This window comes from Amblyomma mixtum, chromosome 2 (genome assembly GCF_055824585.1).
Source record: "Amblyomma mixtum isolate Tamu chromosome 2, ASM5582458v1, whole genome shotgun sequence".
Taxonomy (NCBI): Eukaryota; Metazoa; Arthropoda; class Arachnida; order Ixodida; family Ixodidae; genus Amblyomma; species Amblyomma mixtum.
Window position 1 is genome coordinate 279,284,006 of NC_143013.1, and position 15,247 is coordinate 279,299,252.

Below are 15,247 nucleotides of genomic sequence, written 5' to 3' on the forward strand. Positions count from 1 at the left end.
CACAAGCCGCAACACAGCGCTAAAGGCTTTCGCCTCACCGCAGTTTAGGTCAACAAAGTGCCCCCCTGAATTTTTTGCTTTGTGCACACAGCGGAATTACCGCATTCACAATGCATATCAGCGACGTGCTGCCAGGCGACAAATGTGTCATTGCCGCTCGATCTCGTGGATGTCCAAACTGTGTTCTTTGGAGACACGCCAGTTATTGCAACGGAATTCTGTATGCATCCATCGTAAATAAAGAGTGCGGGTACGGGTAAATAAAGAGCGTCCGAACTGCCGAGCGTCCTAACTGCCGAGCGTCCGAGCTGCCGAGCGTCCGAGCTGCCGAGCGTCCGAGCTGCCGAGCGTCCGAGCTGCCGAGCGTCCGAGCTGCCGAGCGTCCGAGCTGCCGAGCGTCCGAGCTGCCGAGCGTCCGAGCTGCCGAGCGTCCGAGCTGCCGAGCTGCCGAGCGTCCGAGCATCCGAGTGTCCGAGCTGCCGAGCGTCCGAGCATCCGAGTGTCCGAGCTGCCAAGCGTCCGAGCTGCCGAAAATTTTTAACTCTGGCCAACTTTTGCTTCATCGCGTAAACTTCAAAAGAGCGCTCTATGAGCAAAAAAAATTCGTCGAAACAAATACTTCGTTGAAACTCCAGTCACACAGTCGCCAACTAGCCCAGTTTTTTTTTTTTTTAAAGAATCGGCGTTATTCGCTGCTGGTGTCTGGGATATTTCACGTGGAATGACCCTATAACGATAAACTTGAATGTGAGGAGTTAAAACTCCGTCTTTAAACATTGTGAATTGGCTTGGACAGGACGTGTGCGTCAAAAAGCGGAAGAAAAAAGGGCATTTTTTAATGTAATGCTGTCAAGGAAGTAAACATCTACAAGGAAGAACAGCGGCGCATTGAATTTATTTTTAGGGCCGAAGTGGACTCACAAAAGAACTTTCAATGTCTTTAGAAGACTCCGCGGTGCCCACAAGGATGAAATTGCACGCTGGTGTTCTCCGCGTACTGCAGTGCGCAATAGTCTACTTAATAATGGTTAATCTATATGCTAAACTTTAACTTTATTCACAACGAGCCATTAGGACTGCTGGCATTAAGGTTAGTCTTCGCTCTTCTGGTGCGCTAGCAGAGCCGCCTCTTTATTCCTCGCAGTCACCTTCCTCTGCGTTCTTTATATTTATTTTCCTTAGTATCCGGATTATTTTTTTTTCCATTTACATGCCCTATTTCTTTTTATCACCAGTCTAATACTACGGTCCAGTCTCTAATTTTTTCCTTCAATGAATCCCTTTTCTGTCTAATTAATGTCCGTGTCTTAATTCACAACTCAAGCTACCGTCGACGAGTCAGATTACGCCAGTGTTTAAGAAACTCGAACCGAAAGGAACTAAGTCGACTCGAGAAGCGTGTAACAACGCCATTTTAACGCTGCTAGACTGGAACTAGTGGCTACATTTGAGCATCCCGTGCATGCACATCCCGCTCATAATGAGCCGTGGTTCTGGCTCGATTTTGTTACATATTCTCGCCTTGCGTTTCGCTGCTCCCTCTCCAGAGATAGTGCATTCCACTTTCGATTGCTGCCCTCCAATCACCGCGATGCGAATCAAGCGTATATATCGTTAATGAAGGCGCAATCAAGCGTTGTACAGTAGGACGCATTTCCGGGTTTTCCTCGCCACGCTTTGCACACGGCTGATGATGCCTTTCCACCCCTTTGGCGTCGCGTCGCAGGTCCGAATGCAAGCCGCTCCCGCCAGTGCCGATTAGTTCGCTAAGATAAAGGGCAGCACTGTGCTTTTGTATATTTTTGCATGTGCTTTTGCGTGTGTGTGCTTTTGCGTGTGTGTGCTTTTGGATGTCAGATGCAGCAGGTTGATCTCATTCTTTTCCTTCGCCAACCAGTTGCCGTCGTTGCCCGGTGTACGCGCACCCGTTCTCGGAGAGGAAGAGAGGGGGGGAGGGTGGCCGTAGATAATTAGCGGCGATTACGTGTCTGCCGGGGCGACTCCGTTATTTGCTGCCTGCACGCGACGCAAACGAGCCGCTGCACCACCAGTGAGCGTTGCAGGGGCTTGAAAGCAAAAGCTGTGTAGCAGGGCGATGCCGCGTGCGTTGACCTGCGTGCTCCGGATTCTTGCACGCGCTCGGGCCGCGCTCGTCCACTGAGCGGCCGCCTTGAGAAGGACGCCGAAGCGCTGCTGCTCGGGATCAAAGAAGCGCGTCTCGGTCGATTCGCTTTCGCTGGCTCGCGGGACTGCTCTGCCTGCTCGCACGCGCTGTGCATTTGCTGCTTGCAAGACAGAACCTTCACTTTGTGGTAGTGTATACGTGTCTTTGTCCGGGCGCGACTGATGCCGTCTGTGTTGAACTCTGCGTCTTTTAATGTTCTTCGCCCCCCTGCCATTTTCTTTCTCTTTTTGACGTAGTTAACTTCGCTGCTGAAAGCTTGCCTTTGTGGTCTACACAAAGGTTCACTTCTAAGCGCATGTAATAGACACGCTTTAAGTTATAGTAAGCGATGACACAACTGAGCGCGTGGTTGTCTGGATTTGGAGTGTCCATCTTGACTAGCAGCAGAAGACTTACTGCTTGCTTCCGGGAAACTGGAGTACGCGCTAGTGGTCACGAGCGTGAAATGCAATGCGAATAGCTTTCACGCCAAATTTTGTTCCAAAAATTCTTAAGCAATTTAATACTTCCGCGCTCTAGATAAGGTCCTTCATTTGTACAATCGACGACAGCCCGTATTTGGTTGTCCACGCATCAGCCGGAAAGCCTGGGGAGCTTTTTATAGCCTTTGGCACCAATTCGTTGGATGGCCACCTTTGAAAGCCACTTTGCTGGAATCTGCAGTACGTCTGACTTCTTCCGTATCATGTTGGGCTTCATCGCGGCCATGTCTTTGGGTATACCACGCATTTCACTTTAGAGGAAAGCCTGCTGGTTTCTGCACCGCACACCAGAACAACTGGAGCAATAAAGAATACTACGCTGGTATAAACGAACATCTCCACTTGGCACAACAACCAGCGATAGTTAAGTACTCTGACAATACGCGTCTGAAATTGTTCTGAAGCTTCGGTGGCCGTCCCCAAACAGTGCCTCCAGCCCAGCCTCCCATGCATCTTGCTGCTCTGCGCATGCCTATGCATGCGCACCCGCACACACCAGGCACCGGTACTTGTTATGCCTGCACCGTCCATCACAGCGATGGGAAAAGCCTGCTGCTGCGTCAAGGCGTGCGCGCCCTGGTCCAAAACCAGCAGCGCCTTTGCCGCCGCCAAGCAGCCGCGATTGGGGCACAAATCACCGGCTGAGCAGGAAACGGATCGCAAGTTGAGGGCACAGAGGAGGGTGGGACACCGGGTTTCGGAGGAGGAAGGGCGGTATAGACGGCAAGTGGGAAGCTCTTCAATGTACAGCTCTATATGGAAGCCGGTGCGAGTGGAACGGCGTTGGGGCCTCCTGGAAGATTGGATTTACGGCACTTGTCACGCTTCGCTGTAGAGCTCCTGCGGTTGCCTGCTGTAGTTGCATGCATCGCTCGCACAGCTCAGTCCTTAGTGCAGAATGTGCTAGTCAATACTTCCACCTAACAAAGGTTTAGTTGTTCTCTTTGAAGAACTTCAAAGCCCGTGGCCTCGAGATATACGTTAACCCAGTGGAAATTCTAGCGTGTATTCGATTTCCGGATGTTGAGCTCGACCATAAAAATTATACTAACGCCATAATGGAGAGCGTTTCCTGTGGAGCTTGCGCGAGACGGAGTGAAGTCAGATGGAGGTTGATTTACTGGTCAATGTTGATCAAAAGACCTACAGGATTACTGTGACTGGGGTCGGGCAACGTTAATGCTCACGATTTTTGCTAGTTTTTATTCTTTGACCTTTTTCGAATCTTATAAGTTTTCACGACCTTTGAAGTATTTCCCACACGTCACCCGGCAGTAAAAGTTAAGTTTGCGTGTTGTTGCGAAACCCCGGAGGTCATTTGCCCATCTTACGCCCTTACCACTCCTTATGAGTCATATCGCTTGAAATAAGGGTCGCTGTGTTTTTCTTCCATGCAGTGTTCACAGCTCGTATCGCCTAGGGATGTAAAACACTGGCAGCAACGAATACAAGCACCCAATATTTTCAGCTGTCCTGACAAGCTGCTTTGGCTTTACGCTGTTCAGTCGAATGTGCTGTAGGGTGTTCTTGATGCCATTCGCCCTGCCTGCTATTTTGGTTGCGAACGAACGGTGCCGGCTGGGGAAAATAAAAACGAGACAGCGTAGATGTTAACACGTAAAATGTTAACGCACGTCATTTACGACGCATTTATCACGTCAGCCTATTGAAGGACACAGAGTAACCAATCTGTTAGCACATTGTGTACTCGCGATGAGTGAAAAATTCCGCTCACAGAAGGCCCTCGAAGCTATACGTTTGTTTTCTATTTTTTTCGTTGTCCACCAAGCAGCTTTGTTTTACTATTGTCTTGAAATTATTGCTGTGCGCTCAAGTTACGATGTACAGTGGGGCACAAAAGTTTCTGTACCCTGTCCTCCGTCATCTAAGCCGATAGCTATGCTACTAGCCGCCGGCTGGCGATCACACTTGCGAAGGTGAAACAACGGGTGTTTACTTTCGTTTCCGTAAGTGCAATATCCGGGCGCCGGCTAATATTAGGGATATCGGCTTCGTTTACGAAACACGTGGTCCAGAGACTTTTGTTCCCGACTGTACTGTCTTCAACTCTCCCGCTGATCTCACTCAGTCACGGCCTTCATATTCCGCCCTGCTGCACGGAATTACTGAAACGACGCGCCAACATCCACTACTTTATCGCGGCGATGCGCGTCGTTTTCTGTGCATTCTTTCCCGTTTACTGCTGCACCCTGTGTTTGTGGTTGCCTGCGCCCTCACAGCGGTTTCTTAATTCCCAGCATCATCCTACAGGCGGCCTTCCTTTGTGTCCGATGACGTGCTCGCGCGAGGATGCCCCGCCACCCCCACTGTTCTCCCCCCTGTTCTTCCTTCCGATCAAAGTCGACACCTCGGGGCCACTGGAGTACGAGAGGTCATGGGCGGTCAACAGCCCCTTCCGTTGTCTGTTTGGGGCATGCACACTGTACTTGCGTTGGGCTTGTGTCACGGTGCCGTTGAATAAGCCGTTGCTCGGAGCTGTTATGCGGCCAGAAGCCGTCGTGCTTCCGTGCGTCACAAGGGTGCGAAGGCGGGCCGATAGTTGCGGGAAACAAAAGCTCTGTCGGGCAAGGGCAAGCAGCTGACGCCGGAGAATGGATCATTCTTCGACTCAAGATTGTTCACGTCACGTGCAACGCGTCAGCCTGAACGCTTATACTGCCACTGGCGTGGGTAATGTTTCTCTGCTGCTGACCTGTTGCTGTGTATCCGCGGTACGCCCTTTATCAGCGGATATCTTGTTCTAGACGTATTGTTTAGTATCTGCGTCAGCTTCGGAGTTATGGTCTCCGCTTCTAGATCATCGTCGTTTGCAAGCTACTCGGACGTATTAGAATCACATCCCGGAACGCAGAAATTATAATGCGAATCAAGTCGTACTCCGTGCAGCTTGGTGAGTGTGTGCACCTATACAAAATCCCTAACTTCGATGCTTTTGAGAACATGTTACGTAATGCTCGCAGCAGTGGATGAGTCCAACCTCGGACAATACGGACTCTACATTAAATCGGGCCTTTGCTCTCCGTAAGCCAACAATGAACCTACCGCGAAAGGTCACCGACAATAAACAGCGCACATTAGGGCCCCTTTTATCTGGCCCATGCCGCTGGCGCCTTCCTGTCTTCCGCGATGACGTTGCATACCTTAAACGCCATAAACACGAGCTCCCTCGACGTGACCCGTTTCGCGTAGCAGTCTTCCTCGACGTCGATCAAGAGCTCCGGATATTACGGTTCACCGTTAACATCTCCTCCCCACAACAAAAAAACGTAGTCAGAGCGGAAAAGGTTGGCCGAGGCCTTCCTTGTCAACGGGAGCAGCAGCAATCCACCTCTTGGCAGCAGCAGGGCACTGCAATGGCATTTCCGCCGCCAGCGTTTCGTGCGCGGACAACAAAACGAGCTCCGCGCACAGCGGGGACTGCAGACGAGTTTTGATTGACAAGCGCTCCCCTCTCCGCCTGTTCTCTCCTCCTCTTCCTTAAGCTTCCGTACGTGGCCGCGAAGAAGCATCTGCTGGCATGACATCATCGCCGACTGCTGCCTAGCTGGAAGGCTGGTGGTGTATAACTGGCCCTCCGCCACTGCTCGCACGCGTCGGCAGCTCAGCGGGTTCTTCTGCTTGATGCTGTTGCTGCTGTTTGTTGGCGTGTATAGTGGCAGCGTCGTCGTCTTCGTCCTGGCTGCTGTGCCTCCCGAGGTCGTCGGCCCTTCTTCTTTCCGGCGTTGTGGGAGCGCCGGCCCGCGCGCTGTAGTCGCGGTGAAATCTGAAACCGGCGCACGAGTGGCGTTGCCTCATCCGCATAGCGCGTTCTTTTTTCTTTCTTACTCCTCTTCTGTTTTGTGTTTTGCACCTCAGCGTGGCTGCTGCTCGATTCCCCTCTCGCCCCCTCTCCGACTTGTTTGGGTTTGCGGCGGCGCCGATGGCCTCGTCCTTAGCGTTCCCGCGCACAGACGGCCTTGCGGCGCTAGCAAGAAAGATGCTGGCTGGACTTGCGTGCTTGTTTAGAAAACCTCGTACGGGATTCGGTGTGTGCGGGTTCGTTGGGAAACCCTGCTGAGGTGTTGGTTGTTCCGTTTACAAATCTTGTTTACCTAAGTGCTGACGCAGGGGCATGTTTGGATGCACGAGCTTGTGTGCTATGCAGGTGGGAGATGCGTGCCGTTCTAAACTTTCGCGTTGGTACGAAGATGTGACCTCTAGTTCGGTCGTCCTAGTAAAGCCGTTCTTCTGTCTGCAGCCGCAGACTTGGATTCTCCGAATAAATGTTCACACTCTCACACTTGCTTTTAGGTGGTTGGCGTGCTTGATTTAAATTCTGAAAAGAGCGAGAAGAAAAAAAGGGACCTTTTTTCATTCAGGCATGACACATATAATCCTCATTTTTCCTTCAGTGGATCTCCTGTTTCACGTGGGACGAGAGCGCTCAGATGTCTCACGTGTCCGCAGTACTCTGCAAAAAGAGTGGTAGAATTCACGTGATCAGTAAGGTCGAAAAAGTCTGGTAGCTAGCAACGCTGCGTTTGTTGAAGGGGTGGAACTCTACCCTGCCCGCTTTCTTTCTTTTCTGCTTTTTTTTTTTTTTTGCTGCTTCAGATTACGGAATCCGTTGGGGGCGTCTTCTTTCGCTTCGCTTTGACATTTTGTTATCGATTCGCATGGCTTGTCCCCCCTTCGAGAAAAAGGAAAGATTCCACAACGACATTAACCAGAGAGCTTGATTTCTGTGCAGAACTGGCATGGAATACAGCGTTTGTCATGTGACGGAAAGCGTTATTGGCAACACTGCCTGTCTTGGCTTTGAAGGAAATGACGTCACAGACGCCTGTACTGCTTCCGTCATTTCGCCACAGCTTGACCTGCATGTTCCACTACTCTTGTTCGATTGGCTGAAACCGATGCCTTGGAGATGGCTGCATTCATTAAGTTCGAATAGCCAGAGGCAAACTTTCGTCTTGGCACTGATGCGTAGTGCTGGCCCCTTGATAACTCCCTTGGCCCCTTAGTGTTCGCCCCGCCGCGGGGGCTCAGTGGTTACGGAGCTCGACTGCTGACCCGAAAGAGGCGGGTTCGATCCCGGCCACGGCGGCCGAATTTCGATGAAGGAGAAATTCTTGAGCCCCGTGTGCTGTGCGACGTCACTGCACGTTAAAGAACCCCAGGTGGTCGAAATTTCCGGAGCCCTTCACTACGGCGTCCCTCATAGCCTGAGTTGATTTGGGACGTTAAACACCAATAAACCAAAAAAAAAAAACCTTGATAAGTGCAGTGTAAGACCGTTCCAATGCGTATCTCATGCGTGAGCTTTCCATCCGACCCCTATAATACAATAACTCTAAATTCCCGCTGAGCTGATATTCAGATTATCCCAGCTTAACGGTTTTAAAACAGAAATTTACATGCTTACAAAATAGCAACTAAAACAGCGGTGTCCGCAGTCGCCTACGGGAAGCAGTGCTGTTTGTGTTGTTTCAATTCTTTAGTATTATCGGCATGATAGGCAGAACTGCCGTGATAAGCTTCTGGGATCGTTGTCGGCGCATGAGGCATCGGCATTCTACCGAACCAGAGCGTGTCCCAGTGCGAAACGGAAACATGCCGGCTGTTTCCTGGCACTGTGTCGCCACAAGGCTCTCCTTCCCTGCTCTTCCCGTCTAGCAGAGGCCTGTTGCCGTTTTTTGTCGTTGACGTCATCAGTTCCCGGATGTAGTCATCGAGTACGACCGGATCGAGGCTTTGACACGCAGCCCCGGCCACTGACGACACTGGCTGCCATGCGCTCGCCGTTTGTTTCACTGCGCTGAACTGACTTCGTGGGTTTTTTATGCTTCCCCATTTCCTTTGCTGAGATGAGCGGAGACCATTTAGCCTTCTTTGAATGTCGAACCGTGTTTGCGAGCTATGCTTGCAATGTGTAGAAAGCGCTGTCGTCATAAATGCGCAGGAAAGCAGAACGTTTGCTTGTCCAAAGTTGCGTCAGCTTTTCTGGCCTAACGATTCTTTACACAACTTCTTTACAGCACCATAAATAGAGAGAGAGAGAGAGATGGGGGGGGGGGGGGGGGGGGGCACAGAGGGAACATTATATAACGAATTCGAAGGTAGGGTAGCCGACCAGGAAAAGGGTGCTTAAGCATAATGCTCTTTACGCTGACGCTTGGGAAAGGTCGGGAAGGGGAAGAAGACTCACGATAGGTGCTGAAATACAGTTGAACCTCGTTGTAACTAAGCTGAAGGGGCCCGGCGATTACTTCGTTATAGCCCTAGCTTCGTTATAGCCCGTGTTGACAGAGCTTCCAAGGAAAATTGTCATACCTTCGTTATATTCATTATTTCGTTGTAAGCTGTTTCGTTATACAGATTTAAACTGTAGTGAGAATGAGCGGCAGCCTAGGCTATAAAACAAGCTGGCTTCTCCTGCGACATATTAATGGGGCAGGCTCTGCACGGTATAAACAACCGAGTGAGGCACAAATACCTGCAGTAGTGAGGCCGCTGTCCCAATATAACACAATCGTCAGTCAGTATCCGGTTCTACGGACGGCCCAGGCCAAGGGGCAATGTTACGTTTGCCGCTCATGCGGTGATCTGGAACAAACCATGTTTTAGCGTTACTATAGTCCAGCGTCGTAAGATCATGATTACTTAGTCGCCGCGGTGGCTCAGTGGTTATGGTGCTCGGCTGCTGACCCAAAAGACGCGGGTTCGATCCCGGCCGCGGCGGTCGAATTTCGATGGAGGCGAAATTCTAGAGGCCCGTGTACAGTGCGATGTCGTTAAATAACCCCAGGTATAGTCGAAATTTCCGGAGCCCTTCACTACGGAGTCCCTCATAGCCTGAGTCGCTTTGGGACGTTAAGCACCCGCAAACCACAAACCAAACCATGATCACTTCGAATTGAGAAATAAAGTTCGATACGTCCTTATCTCTACGCTGAGTTTAACTCTTCGACTCCGCTTAGAACGCGGTCTGTGGGCCTCGCGCGACGCCAGACGAAAGTGTAAACACGACGCACCCGCAGGGCGCCCTACGACGCTCGTGCACTTCTCCATTCTGCGTAGACTACACACACTGCTTTCGTGACTCATCCGCAGCGCGCGTTTCTCGTGGGAAGGCCGCGCAGTCTGCTTTCGGCGAGTACGCGCGTTTATACGTTGCGGTCGCGACGACGACAGATCCGCGAGCCGACAGCGCGTAACGCTGCGCAGGCCACCCCAGGCTCATGGGCTCGCAGCTTGTACGCGGCCGGAACTCTTGCCCTAATCAACAGCAGCTAAAGTGAAGACAGCGCGGCGCTCTCCAGACTTCCGCTGGGGAACGGGGTCTGTGTGAGAGCGGGTGAGCATCTCGGTTTCATGCAAAACGCGCCGCCATGTTATGGCGGAGCGGCAGTGCGTGTTGTGTTGTCGGGTCGGAACTCTGTCGCGTTTTGGATGCCGTCGAAAAACCAGCGTGATCCTGAGCGTTGCCTATTTTATGCACGAAGCGAAGTGTAAGGGAAACAAGGCGAGTAGGGTGGGCTATCGTGAGTGTCCGCTCCGTCCGTATTATCGTTCCTTCGTGTATTTTTCGTCGTTCGTATTGTAACCACTTTAGTGCGATTCCGTCTACAGTGTAATGGAAAGTGACATTACATGACAATGCCGGCCCTTTTGACGCTTTCACGGATCATAGCGTCGGTATATTCATGCTGAAACCACAGAAGTATATGCTAAATTAAACGAGAACATAGGCAGGCCTGTACTGAGCCTCAGTATTCCGTCCTCGTTATGCTTACGTTTCGTGTGCGTTCTTTTTAATTTATATTATTCTAACCGTGTACCAACTGTGCAGTCCGCTACCGTATGCTCACTCGTGTGGAGTCTGATGAAAATACGGTTTCTCTCCCGTAGCCCTGCCCTACGAGAAATGTGTAGCCTTACCGGAGCAAACCGAACCTCTGAAAAAAAATAAGGTTAAAACACAACCAAGAACAAGTGGTTTATTTGACTCGAATTTTGTGAGGTTGAATTCGCAGTTGAGCTTGGTGGGGATGGTTGTCTCGTTCTTCCATAGCTAGGGCGAGAAACTTAAATGCAACTATCAATTGAAACTCCTGTCAATCTTAGGCGACATAATTGTTAATGACCCAAGGTCACTGCACAGCAAATAAGGGCCACAAGGTTGAAGAACGCGCCCCGAATGTGTCGTTTAAACGCGTTGCCCAATCCGCCATTTCAGGGAGGGGGTTCGATAACCTTAATTTCCGTCTCTCTCTCTCTCTTTGCTGGCCTGTTTCAGAACCTTAGTAGCGTGTTCTTCAAATCGCTCTTTACTTTTCCGCTGGCGAGAAAACAGCTTTTAAGTTTGGAGGGGCCATCCTCTTGTATTAGGCGACATGAGCAGCCTACAAAGCTGCATGCAAAAAAAAAAAAAAAGCGCGAGGTCGGTGTCCTACGCCTGAGGTTCAAGACACGTATTCACCCAGACATGAGCTTTTTCTCCTCCTCAAATTTGATACCCCTGCATTTTCAGTCTTACCTGGTCTGAACGGAAGAATATTAAAGCCTTTCTAAACATTACATCGTGGCACTTAAGATATGGAGGCCTCGTTCTTCGAGTTTCCTTTTGATCTTTTTTTTTTTTAGTTCAGGCCCCTGGTAGTCTGGCCTCAACGTGCAGAGTTCAAAGACGTAAGAAAGCAGTACATGGTTTGCAACTTATCGCTCAGGCGCCGAGCATCTATTCGGTCTTTATCTTTTTTTTTCAGTAGCGCATAACCCTTTAAGGAGCGGCCCAGTTGAAAGCACGCGGAAAACATCTACTCAGCTCGGAACGACGCACGTACGGCCTGGTTCGAAGTAGAACTACTGCATTCGGCAGGGGCGCCTCGCCGATAAGGAGCCGCGCAGGTCCTCTTCGCAGTGCGGATTCCTCAGACTTCGAAATGCCGTCGTCGCCGTCTTCGATAAACGTCGTAAAGGGCTGGGGACATCGCAGCGGGACAAATATGGTTCCAGGGTATCGACGTATATAAAGAAAACAGAAGACAGCAGTGACTTGGCTGACACAAATAGCAACGACCCTAGACGGTAGTACCAAAGCATGCGCCCCCTTAACGCTTAGTGATAGAGAATTCAAGCATTAACAAATCAAAGAAAGAGAACTTCAAGCTTTTTGGGCTGTGCCGAGAAGCTCTGCAGTGTTTTTCTTTGTTCACCATATCAGCGTTTCAGCATTTATCTTCCCCTCGATGTTGTGCATGCGACAAGCAGCGGCGACTGGGGGACGTTTCGAACGCGAGCTTATCGTTAAAAAATCTCCTCTGGAAACATCGCGAAGGGTCCCGATGTTACGTGTCTTTATACGGCCTGCCGTTCACGACGGCTATACTCGGCTCGCTCGCATCTGTGTTTCGCGTTGTGTTTTGGCAGGGTCTCTGCAGTCTTACCCGTGCACTGGCACGTGGTTGCGAGCGTGCCGCCGTCACTGCATGGCGGAAGTGTCCGCATGTACACGTCGTTCTGATGATAAAGGTCCGCGCTGGCCGCTCTCCATAAAGATAAGCAACTGCGTGGCACCTCATGTGTGACGTCGTTTCAGGTCGCCTGCGGTGACCGTCCGCGTATGGCTTCCTACTTTGCACTGTCTTGTTCGGTCGGGTCAACGTGGCGTTGCTCTTCAATTGCGGCTACTTGCTTTCGCACTGGCTTGCTTTCTTTTGCTGTGTTTATGCGTGCGTGCGTGTTGGATTACTGGATTGTGCCGGGCATGAGGTTAAAGTACCAGAGCGGCTTGTCCGCTGTTCTAAACTGGGGAGGTTAGGCAGCCTGCCGGTCTTACTGCTTTAAACAGTCCAGCTATGGCAGAGGTCTTGCAAGAAAAAAAAAAGTAAACTGATTTATAGAAGGAGGAGTGCTCCTTCATTATTCAAAGGGCGTGGAAGGCAAGCTCTGCGTTCGTCTATCACGTGAGGACAGAATGTTCTCGGAGAGGAAACGTTCTGGCTGCCGCTTTTGGAAAGCCAAGCCGATCTACGTACTGTTCACGCCCTATACTGTCATTGCCGAGGGTCACGAATTCGTTAGCAGAGACTTTTGTCTCTTCATGCATGGCTGGCCAGCATACTTCGATAAATCATTTCGGTGAGCCAACTCGTTTCGTTTGGAAGGCTTGTTTCAGTTAAGCACGCGCGGCTTGCTATTAAGTTTTTTGCTTTGTTGTTTAAACCCTTTCTGTGGATAGGCGAGGTTTAGACAAACGCGAAATGACGTTTTCTCTGCATGAACTTCTTGAATGCGTTTTCCATTAGTGTCTTGGTATACGGCAGGAGAAAAGACTTAAAGGAGGGGCCATGAAAAGTCTGGTTGCTGCTGCTGGCGCAACGACTAGATCCGGCTAAAGATCGTTGTCTCTCAAACGCTTCCCTCACTAGCGTGATTTATATGCGAGCAGCTGGAATGGACAGTTTGGCTTTAGCGTAGGTTCTCACGTCGCACTCCGCATCCCATTACTTCTTGCTATCGACATACCTTCGACTCAAAGCCCTTCCAAGCCTGCCTGCATCAGGGAGTTCAAGCACGAAGAGAATGGAAGGCATTTTTCAGAATTTTGGTCTATCAACATTCTAGTCCCTCTCTTTCAGGAGTGCACTGTCTGGTAGTAGGCCTTGAGTTTCTGACTGGTTAACTATAAGGTCAGCTAACTAACGGCACGCGTTGCTGTTGGAAGCTGCAGACGTGCATGCAAACAACTTAGGTTACACCTGTTAACTCTATCTATACAGATGAGGATCGTTCGCGGAGAAGACAGCATGCGCTACCTGAGGGAAAAAGGCGGCCGAAAGCCATTACGACAAAGTTACGTTCATATATTCACCATGGTAAGTTTAGGCGATGTTTTCTCTAACGTATAAGTCAACGAGCCGAGGTGCAATAACCTGCGCAGCGAAGAACAAGCACTTCTATGCATACACTTCACTATCACGTACCCGGTCGCCAGAAAGGCAACTGCTCAGGATCACCAGCTGTACAAACGGCTTCAGGGTTTAACGCGTAACTTCCTGGACAGATCGCGGATGATACGGCTGAAACTAATGCAGTCTCGTTTTTCTCACGGCGGTGACCAAACGCCCAAATACAGCTGCATCACTAAGCGCGACAAGGAATCAGCAGTGACACTTCGCATAGTTTCGAAATTATGGCTTGATTTTTTCACTCCGTGCAGACATAGCATTCTCTTTGTAAGGCTGCAGTTAATCGACGGAACTTATGCGTGAAAATCTTCATCTTCCATGATGTAGAAGGAGGGGAAGAGGCTGAATTCTCCCATCATGAACTTTCCAACTTCGAGCTCCGTCTTCGCGATGGCTGTCATGACGACCCGGAAAACTGAACGATGGACAACATAAGCCAACATAGGCTAGGCATCGTGGCTCCTCCGGCGCGTTTAGACGGCCAGTAGTTACCTTGCCGTCGACGTGCTTCCACAGTGCAGAGACGCGCTAGAATGGAATCGGACGATTCGCGTCGCGCGGCTTCCGCACAAAATAAGAAGGGAGCGCGCGCGGGAGCCGCAACCGGCGCGGCATCTGGTCATTGACGCCTCTCCTGCTCCGTGGCCGCCCCCTTATCGAGGGGCGACTTCTCCGGCGCCGATGGACCATCATGATTGCCGTCACCCCTGCCGACGCCACCGTCGTCACTGCACGCGGCCGCAACAGCTTGAATTGGCCCCACGGTGACGTGAGATAGCGGCTGTTGGCGCTTGTAGCCGCGATGGCTGGCTTGTGGTATTTGACGTCGTGCGCGCTCTGCTAGCAGCGAAACCGGAAGCAGGTCGCGTGTCTCAACTCCTCCATAGCCTGGGGGTTAGCTGTCCCGTTGACGGCTGCTGCTCGGCCCGCTTTTGTTTTCGTCTCGTTTGGAGGTCCAGCCGGCCGTCGGGGATTGGAGACGGGCCGCGCGCTCTTGTCTGCACCCCCCCCCCCCCCCCCCCCCCCCCCCGTCAACCACATCTCGGTGATTACGAGTTGAGCAACAGCACAGGAGAAGTGGCTTCGCCGGATTTCGCTGCGGCTGTCACCTGAGACCTTGTATTCAGTAAGTCTTGTCTGAATCACTGTGTAAATGTTTGTCAGAGGCGCGTCGCCAAACGTTGCCTTCTGCGGGCTTGGTCAGGATGTGGCATGGTTAAGCGCAACCGTTGGTATCTGCTTGGTATCTCGGTATCATCGTATGTTCGATGTTGTTCTAAAGCGATTTGTAAGTCCACGTTACTGAGATGTGTTAAGTATATCTCATTTTATCTTACTAGTAAATGTTTTTATCCAGTGGTCTGCATATTCCCTCTAAATTTAACATTTTTTGCATTGCAAACCATGTGTGGCGGAGCCGGCTGGCTGCTGGTGAGGGCAGCGTTGGTGGTTTCCATGTTTTCGAATTAAGTTCTTCCCTTCGCATGCTTGTTTCATTCGCTCTAACGAAATCATCATTGTTTTTACTAGCCGGATAGTGGCCCGTACCACACAGTGGTTTCGTTTTGGCGTTCCGTTTACATCTTGGTGATTGCACTTTAGTCATA

The 15,247-nt window shown here is 50.8% G+C and overlaps 1 protein-coding gene across 3 annotated transcripts in view; it reads left to right on the forward strand.

Annotated features, from left to right (window-relative positions):
* Window positions 1-15,247, forward strand: part of LOC149364120 (uncharacterized) — a 146,964-nt gene that overhangs the window by 79,635 nt on the left and 52,082 nt on the right. Inside the window, exon 1 of one of the 3 annotated variants that reach the window (XM_089574115.1) lies at window positions 14,691-14,766. The exons of the other annotated variants lie outside the window; for them this stretch is intronic. The gene's annotated coding sequence lies outside the window, so the exon portion shown is untranslated. Of the gene's footprint in view, window positions 1-14,690; window positions 14,767-15,247 lie in introns of those variants that run through there. 3 annotated transcript variants of the gene reach the window in all.